The sequence below is a fragment of the Castor canadensis genome, chromosome 1 (assembly GCF_047511655.1).
Source record: "Castor canadensis chromosome 1, mCasCan1.hap1v2, whole genome shotgun sequence".
Lineage (NCBI taxonomy): Eukaryota > Metazoa > Chordata > Mammalia > Rodentia > Castoridae > Castor > Castor canadensis.
In genome coordinates, this window is record NC_133386.1 from 111,798,420 (window position 1) to 111,806,846 (window position 8,427).

Consider the following 8,427-nt stretch of genomic DNA (forward strand, 5'->3'; position numbering starts at 1 on the left):
ACAATGGGCTTCATAATTTGGAAACAAAGAAACAGAACAATAGAAAAAACTAACTGGTTAAGTATGTTACTTTTTTGTAACCGTTAAAAACAGAGACTTTCTTTATGTTGACTAGAATATCATCTTTCTAGGGATCTATTTACTTCCTTAAAGTTTTAGTTTGATTATGGGGTATTTAACATGAGTTACTCCATTTTGTTTGTTCTGGTCTGTTGGGTCCTAGTGTAGGAACTCATTCCAAAGCAATGGCCTCCTAATACTTGCTTAATAATTCTCCCTTTACAGTTAGGCTCTTTTCTATATGGAAGTATGTATGAATACATAACTTAAGGCATTGGCTCTACTCTTAGTTACCATCATCTTGGGTTTCTGGTTTCAGTACATCATTCATAGATTATGGTGTCCTCATGATCACACAGTTCTTTGAGTCTTTGTTCCAGCTGGGCTCATCTTTGAGGAGGACTATTGGCTGCTTCAATCTCATTGCTCATTATTGATCTATTTAAGTAGTTCATAGCCTCATGGATCAATTCAGAGGTGTTATATGCATCTAGAAATTTATTCATTTCTTCTAGAATTTCTAGTTTCTTGGAATACAAGTTTTCAAAATATTCCCTAATAATCCTAGGAGTTTCATTGGTATTTGCTGTGATAGCCTCTTTTTAATCTCTAATTTTATTAATTTGGTTCTTCTCCCTCTTTCTTTCGGATAGTTTGGCTCAGAGTTTATCAATCTTGTTTATCTTTTCAAAGAACTCTTTGTTCAATTGGTTCCATGTACTGTTTTTCTAGTCTCTCTTTCATTAATTTCTACCCAGATTTTTATTATTTCTTTCTGCCTACTAATTTTGGGTTTGGCTTGTTCTTCCTTTTGTAAGACCTTAAGGTGTATTATTTGACAACTTCCTGATTTTTTTAATATAGACAGTCACAGCTATAAGCCTTCCTCTTAGCACTGCCTGAGTTGTGTGTCCCATGGGTTCTGGTAAGTTTAGGTTTCATTTTCAGCTGATTATAGTAATTTTTTATTTCTTTGTTTACCCACTGATTACTGAGAAGTGTATTGTCCAGTCTCCATGTGCTTCAATATTTACTATAGTTTCCTTTGCTGTTCATTTCTACTTTTATTGTACTATGGTCCAATAAAACACAGGAGGTCATTTAAATTTTCTTATATTTGCTTATACTTGCTTTATATCCAAAAATATCATCTATTTTGGAAAACGTTCATAGGCTGCTGAGAACATATACTCTGTAGCTGTTGGGTGGAAAATTTTGTAGAACTCAGTTAAGTCCATTTAATCTATAGTGTCTTTTAATCTAAAGTTTGTGTTGATTTTTTGTCTGGATGGCCTCTCTATTAGTGAGAGTGGGATATTGATATGCCCACTAATATTTTCTTTGGGTCTATCTGCACTTTTTTATGTAGCAGTATTTGTTTTATGAAACATTTTGTGCACATATGTTTACACTTATCTCCTCTCGATAGATTGTTCCCTTTATCAGTATGAAGTTCCCTCTCTGTCTCTTCTAATTTTTGTTTGAGGTCTGCTTTGTCAGACATGGGTATAGCTACTACTGCTTGTTTTCAGACTCCATTTGCTTGGGATATCTTTTCCCATTCTTTGATGTTAAGCCTGTGTTCATGTTTGCCAATTAGGTGTGTTTCATATAGGCAACAAATGGTTTGGTCTCGTTTTTTAAACCAACTCACCTTCTGAATCTTATGATTGGAGAATTGTGACCATTAACATTCATAGTTATTCTTGAAAGACATGTAGTAATTCCTGTTATTTTATTGTTTTCTAATAGTTGATTCTTTCCTAATCCTCATTTATCTACTTGTCTATTGAGATTTATTTTTTTCCCATATTTTCCTGATTGCAATTATCTTCCTCATCTGTGTGTAGAATTTCCCTAAGTATCTTCTGCAGTGCTGGTCTAGGGTCATGAATTTCTTTAGTTTTTGTTCATCATGGACAGATTTTATTTCTTTTGAAATTATGAAAGATAGTTTTGCTGGGCAGAGTAATGTAGGTTGCGAGTTTCTTTCAAGACTTGAAATACATCATTTTAATGTCCTTCTTGCTTTTAGAGTTTCTGCTGAAAAATATGCTGTTAATTCAGTGGCTTTGTGATTTATTGCTTCTCTCTGACAGCTTTCAGTATTCTTTCCTTGTTCTGTACGTTTAATGTTTGAATTATAATATACCTTGGTGAGTATTTCTTGTTGGGTGTCCTGAAAGTCTCCTTATTTTATTGAATATGTTTTCTATACCTTTAGCTTGTACCTTTTCTTCTATGCCTGGTCTCTGGCCACTATTTAGGGTTCCACTCCCATTCCTTTCCATGTCATCCATCTCTCTCTGCAGTTACAAATCTGATGTTTTGTTTCAGACTCTCTGAGACACTGGACAGCACTGGGAGCTTCTTCTTTCTTCTTCTTCCTCTTTCCTTTTTTTTTGGATGATACTGGGGTTTGAAATCATGCCCTCATCCCTTTCTCCTTCAGTTATTTTTTTAGATAGGATCTTGCATTTTTGCCCACGGCTGGCCTCCTACCTACAGCCTCCTATGAAGCTGAGACCACAGGTGCATACCACCAAACCTGGCTTATTGATTGAGAAGGGATATCTCTAACCTTTTATATGCACTGGGATCCTTCCAATCTCTGCCTTTCAAATAGCTGGTATTGTAGGCATAGTTTCTTTATCCATTCATCAGTCAGTGGACATTTACTTTACTTCCATATCTTAAATATTGTAAATATGCTACAATTAACATTAGCATACAGATAACTCATACACACACACACACACACACACACACACACACAAGAGAATGAAATCATGTGTGTGTGTGTTTGTGTATGTATGTATCACCAGTAATGGTATTGCAGGATAATTTGATAGTTCTACCAGCAATGCACAAGAATTCCTTTTGCCCACATTCTTGCCAATGAATTTTTAAAATATTTATGATAATAGCTATTCTGACAACTGTGAAGTGATAGCTCATTGTGGTTTAAATTTGCATTTCCCTGATGATTATTTATGTTGAACATTTTTTTCATGTACCTGTTTGCATTCTGTATGTCTTCTTTTGAAAAATATGTTTAGGTGTTTTCCCCATTTTTAAAATTGGATCATTTGTTTTCTTTTTATTGGGTTGAGTTCCTTATATATTTTGGATATTAATCCCTCATTAGATGTATGGTTTGCAAATATTTTCTCTCATTCCACATATTGTCTCTTCAGCTTGTTGATTGTCTCCTTTATTCTGTAGAAACCTTATAGTTTTCTACAATCCCATTCATCTAGTTTTGCTTTTGTGCCTGTGCTTTTGAGGTTGTATCCAAAACCACCAATGCCCAGACAAAAAACATGGAATGTTTTCCCTTGTATTTTTGCAGTTTTAGTTCTTTAATACATTTTAGTTGATTTTTGCATACCATGTGATATGAAGGTCAAATTATATTCTGCTTTGTGTGAATATTAAATTTTCCCAAAACCATTTATTGAAGAGGCTATCCATTCCCCATTGTGTGTTCCTGGCACCTTTGTCAAAAATCAGTTGACCATAATTGCATGAGTTTACTTATATGCTCTCTTGTTTTTCCTTTGGTCCATGTGTTTTATGTCAGTACCATGTTGTATTGATTACTATAAATTTATAGCATATTTTGCTATAATGTAATGACTACTGCATTGTTCTTCTTTCTGAGATTGCTTTAGCTATTCTGGGACTTTTATGTTTCCATATAAATTTTAGGATTATGTGTTCTATTTCTGTGAAAAATATCATTGAAATTTTTATAAAGATTATATTGAATCTAAATATCATATTGAGTAGAAAGAATATTCTGTATTAACATTATTTTATTCTTCCAAGCCATGAACACAGGAAAAATTTCTACTTATTTGTGTCACCTTCAACTTCTATCATCAATGTTTTACAGTTTTCAATATAAGAAGGTCTTTCACTTTGGATAAACTTATTCCCAAAGTACTTTATTCTTTTTGATTCTACTGTTAATGGGGTTGTTTTCTTAATTATTTTTCAGATTGTTTTCTGCTAATGTATAGAAATGTAACTGATTTTTGCATTTTGAGTCTTGTGACCTGTACCTTTACTGAATTCATTCAGTAACAGTTTTTTGTAGAATCTTTAGTGTTTTCTAAATAAGAGATTATGTCGTCTGCAAATAGAGAAAATTTTACTTCTTCCTTTCTGATTTGGATGCCTTCATTTCTCTGTCTTACCTAATTGCTTTGGCTGGGACTTCCAGCACTATAATAAATAGAAGTAGTGATAATAGAAATGCTCATTATATTCCTAATCTTTGAAGAAAATCTTGCAACTTTTCATCATTGAAAATGATGTTAGCCATGAGATTTTCATCTATAATCTTTGTTGTGTTAAGGCACATTCCTTCTAGACCTAATTTGTTAAGAGTTTTAATCACGAAAGATAGTTAAGTTTTGCCACATTCTGTTTCTTCATCTATTGATATATCTCATACAGTTTCATTCATTCATTCTAGTAATGTGATTTATCACTTTTATTGATTCATTTATGTTAAGTCTTCCTTCAATATTTAGGAAAATTCCCACTCAAATGTGGTGTATGATCCCTTCAATGTGCTGTTGAGTTTGATTTGCTAATGTTGTGTCAAATGTTTTTGCATTTATGATCAACAAGGATAATGGCCTGTTGTTTTCTTGTAGTGTATTCATCTGGTTTTAGAATCAGGGTAATGCTGGACTTGTAAAATGAAATCTGAAGTGTTTCTTCCTCTTCAACTTTTTTGTAAGAGTTTGAGAAGGATTGGTATATTTCTTATTTAAACATTTTGTAGGGAAGCCATCAGGTCCTGAGCTTTATTTTTTCAAATACTTATTACTTATTCAATCTCCTTACTCATTATTGTTCTGTGCAGATTGTCCCCTTCTTCATGATTCAGACTTGGGAGATAGTGTGTTTTGGGGAATTTAGTCATTTTTTTCTAGGTCAAATAACTTGTTGGCATAAACTCTTCATAGTCTCATGATTCTTTTATTTTTGTAATATCAGCTGTAATGTATCCTCTTTCATTTCTTAGTTTCAGTCTTTTTTTTCTTGGTTAATCAAGCAAAATATTCATCAATTTTGTTCATCATTTAAAAAAACTAACTCAGTTTTGTCAATCTTTCTGTTTTTTTCTCTCATTTATTTTTGCTCTGTACTGTTGTTTCCTTCTGTTTATTAAATTTGGACTCTGTTCTGCTTTTTATAGTTCCTTGAAGTATAAAGTTAAGTTGTTTGAGATTTTTTGCTTTATGTAGGCGTTTACAAACTCTGCCTTAGAACTACTTTGCTGCATTCTATGCATATCATTATGGCTATTGTGAGCTATTATTATTATTATTAATTTTAATACTTTTGTCTTTTAACCCACCACCATTATATTACAACAGAATTCTGAATTCACCTATATGGTTATCTTTACCAGTGAATTTTAGACTTTCAAATGTTTTTAGGTTACTAATTAATACCCTTTCATTTCAGCTTGAATTTCTTTTAGCATTTTGGGTTAGGCAAGTTAATCGTGATGGATTCCATCAGTTCTTGATTGTCTAGGGAAGTTTTTATTTCTCTTTAATTTCTGAAGGACATCTTTATCAGATCAAGCATTCTTGGTTGTCACTTTTATTCTTTCAGCACTGTGAATGTGTCATCCTACTCACTCCTGACTTGTAAGATTTCTGCTGAGAAGTTTGCTGAGAGCCTTATAGAGATTCCTTTATTTGTGACAAGGCTCTTTCATCTTACTGCTATCAATATGCTCTCTTTTCTTTGATTTATGACTGTTCAGTTATAATACCTCTGTGAAGTCTTCTTTCTCTTGAACCCATTCAGACCTTTTGAGTTTTCTGTACCTGGATGTTCATGTCTCTTCCTAAATTTATTTCTTTAAATAGACTTTATGCACCCACTCTCTCTCTTCTCCCTTTGAGACATCCACAATATGAATGTTAACTCTTGACTATGTACCATAATTCCTGTGGACTTTCTTTAATCTTTTTCACTCTTTTTTTCCCCCTCTTCTCTGGCTACATGGTTTCTTCTGATTGATCAAGTCTACTGTTTATGTTCCATTTTTTTCATTTTATACCTTGCATTCTTCATCTCCAGGAGTTTTTAAAATTATTTTTATCTCTTTATTGAACTTTCAGTTGTGCTTGTGTATTGTTTTCCTCATATAATTGCATTGCCTAGCTGTTTTCTCTTGTAGCTTGCTGAACTAACTTAAAACAATTGTTTTGAGGGCCAAGGCCTGTGACTTCCAGGCCTGCAGCACTGATGTGTGCCCAGTGGCATGACCATAAACATGGACTATAGGGACCTTGCCCATACTTGGCAATATGTGTTCCTGCTTCCAGTTAACCCTTAGTTGAGTGAGAACCATAGCTATGGTGAAGTTGTGCCCTTAATGAAGAAAATAAAGACTATACAAACATTTTAAGATATTTGGTAGAGGCAGTATGTACTCAGTTTTAGAAAACTTCTGGAATATGGAGAACTCACATTATCCAACAGACTAACAGAACTCTAAAGGAATTTATTCATGAGAAAATGCAAAGACATCTAACCTCACGATAACTCTTTTGGTGACATTTAATTCATATTTTTTAGTGAGCTGCTGTGAGGTATTCAGACTCAGACCACTTCCCATTTCAGGAAAGGATAAGGAAGATACATTTGTAAGGTTGGTTAATCTATGCTCAGATTTGCCTTACAGGGGAAGGAGTCATTTACTTGTTCAATATCTGCCTACAGAAGCTGCTTGAAATAAAAGTTTTGAAAGAAAAATAGCATTCTTGGCTTATACATCAATCAGTTCAATCAGGAGGTCTTACTTTGCCACACCCATGGACCCTGTGCTACCTCATAAAGACTGTCAAATAGGGAAAGTTTCAGCTCCTAGACCAAATTGCATGAAATGGTGTTTTTCCATACTACATTTTGATGAACTTGTTCCTGAACTCATGAAGTTATTTCACCACACAACAGGGGAAAAAGGAAAAGGAAAAGGCAATGAAAAATATTACATGTATGGCCAAGAGAAGTTATCAAAGTACTTGGGAAGAAAAGGATAATCAACCTATCACAGCAATTAAAAGCCAATAATGTCAGTGTCAGTACTCAGGTCCAATCATCTGTGTTTTTCTTTGGTGATCAGGTTTCCAGAACAGATTTTTCATTCTGTTTATGGTGTGATCTCTGATTACATCCCTAAAGAATTGAGTGATGGCTTATATAAATATTTAAAACTCCCAGAACCTTCTATTTAATTGCCAAACCCTTCATCAAAGAAACTAAAGTTAGCAGATAAATCTATAGATGCAAAAGAAGATTATACTAAGCTTAATACTAAAGATTTGAAGACTAAAAAAAAAAACCACTAAAGTGACAGCAGCTCAGAAGGCTTTGGATAAAGTTGATAAGAATTGAATGAAGAATATGGATTTTTTTTGGTGGAAATATTTGCAACTTTGAAAATAAAGTATAATAGAGCAAATAAAACCAATTACTTTGAATTCTTAGTCATAAAATTCATAGATCTCCATTTCTTTGAGGGTTTATTGTGTTCCTTTGGTAGTGCCATGTTTTCTTGATTTCTTTCATTTTCTTAGAAGTCTTTCGTTACCTCCTCCAGTCTTCACCAATTGATCTCAGTAGAGAAACACCTACACAAATTAGTCTAGCTAAGTATTCTGAGGCTTTCTGAAACTTTTGTAATGGATGAGCCTGATCTACATTTCTTGTTGCCTCCTGGGAGGGAATTCTTATGTTTGTATGTCTCTTTTGATCCCACAAAGCCAGCTTAAGCATTGAGAACCTCCTGTTTGTTGTTTTTTCCCCAGGGCAATGCTCTGAAATACTAGAGTTTGTGTGCTTTATTCCAATCCTGCAGAGTTGACATGTATTCACCATCCATAGGGGTACAGTTGGGGAACTGGCCTGGGGTGGGGAGATGAAGAGTGTAGAGCACTTAGAGTACCTGTGGGTCATCTGTTTCAGGCGGGGGAGTCCATAGATGAATTGTCCCAATCACCTCATTAGCAGGCTTTTTGATGGAGTATGAAAATTATTAGGATCCACAGCCTCTCTTCCTTATTCCCAGGATTTCCCAACACTTTAGCTTTACCAATCACCTCAGTAATATGGGTTAGGTGAGAAAGAAGCAAGCCTCTTGTGCAGCATCCTGTATGGCTGAGGGTGCTAAGCACTCACTGTGCTCCTACTTTCCACCATGGGAGAAATAGCAGACCAAAGGCTCTCTTGGTACTAAGATGTACTGCCTTGGAAGAAAGGTGATGTGGGTCAAATGAAAATATTCTTCTTAGTGTAATGTAGCTATTCTCAGAGTTTTTGTTCTAATGT

General features: G+C 34.2%; 1 pseudogene; it reads left to right on the plus strand.

Annotated features, from left to right (window-relative positions):
• The first annotated feature begins 975 nt into the window (after positions 1-975).
• Positions 976-7,539, plus strand: LOC109674680 (ribonuclease H2 subunit B-like; annotated as a pseudogene).
• The last annotated feature ends 888 nt before the right edge of the window (positions 7,540-8,427 follow it).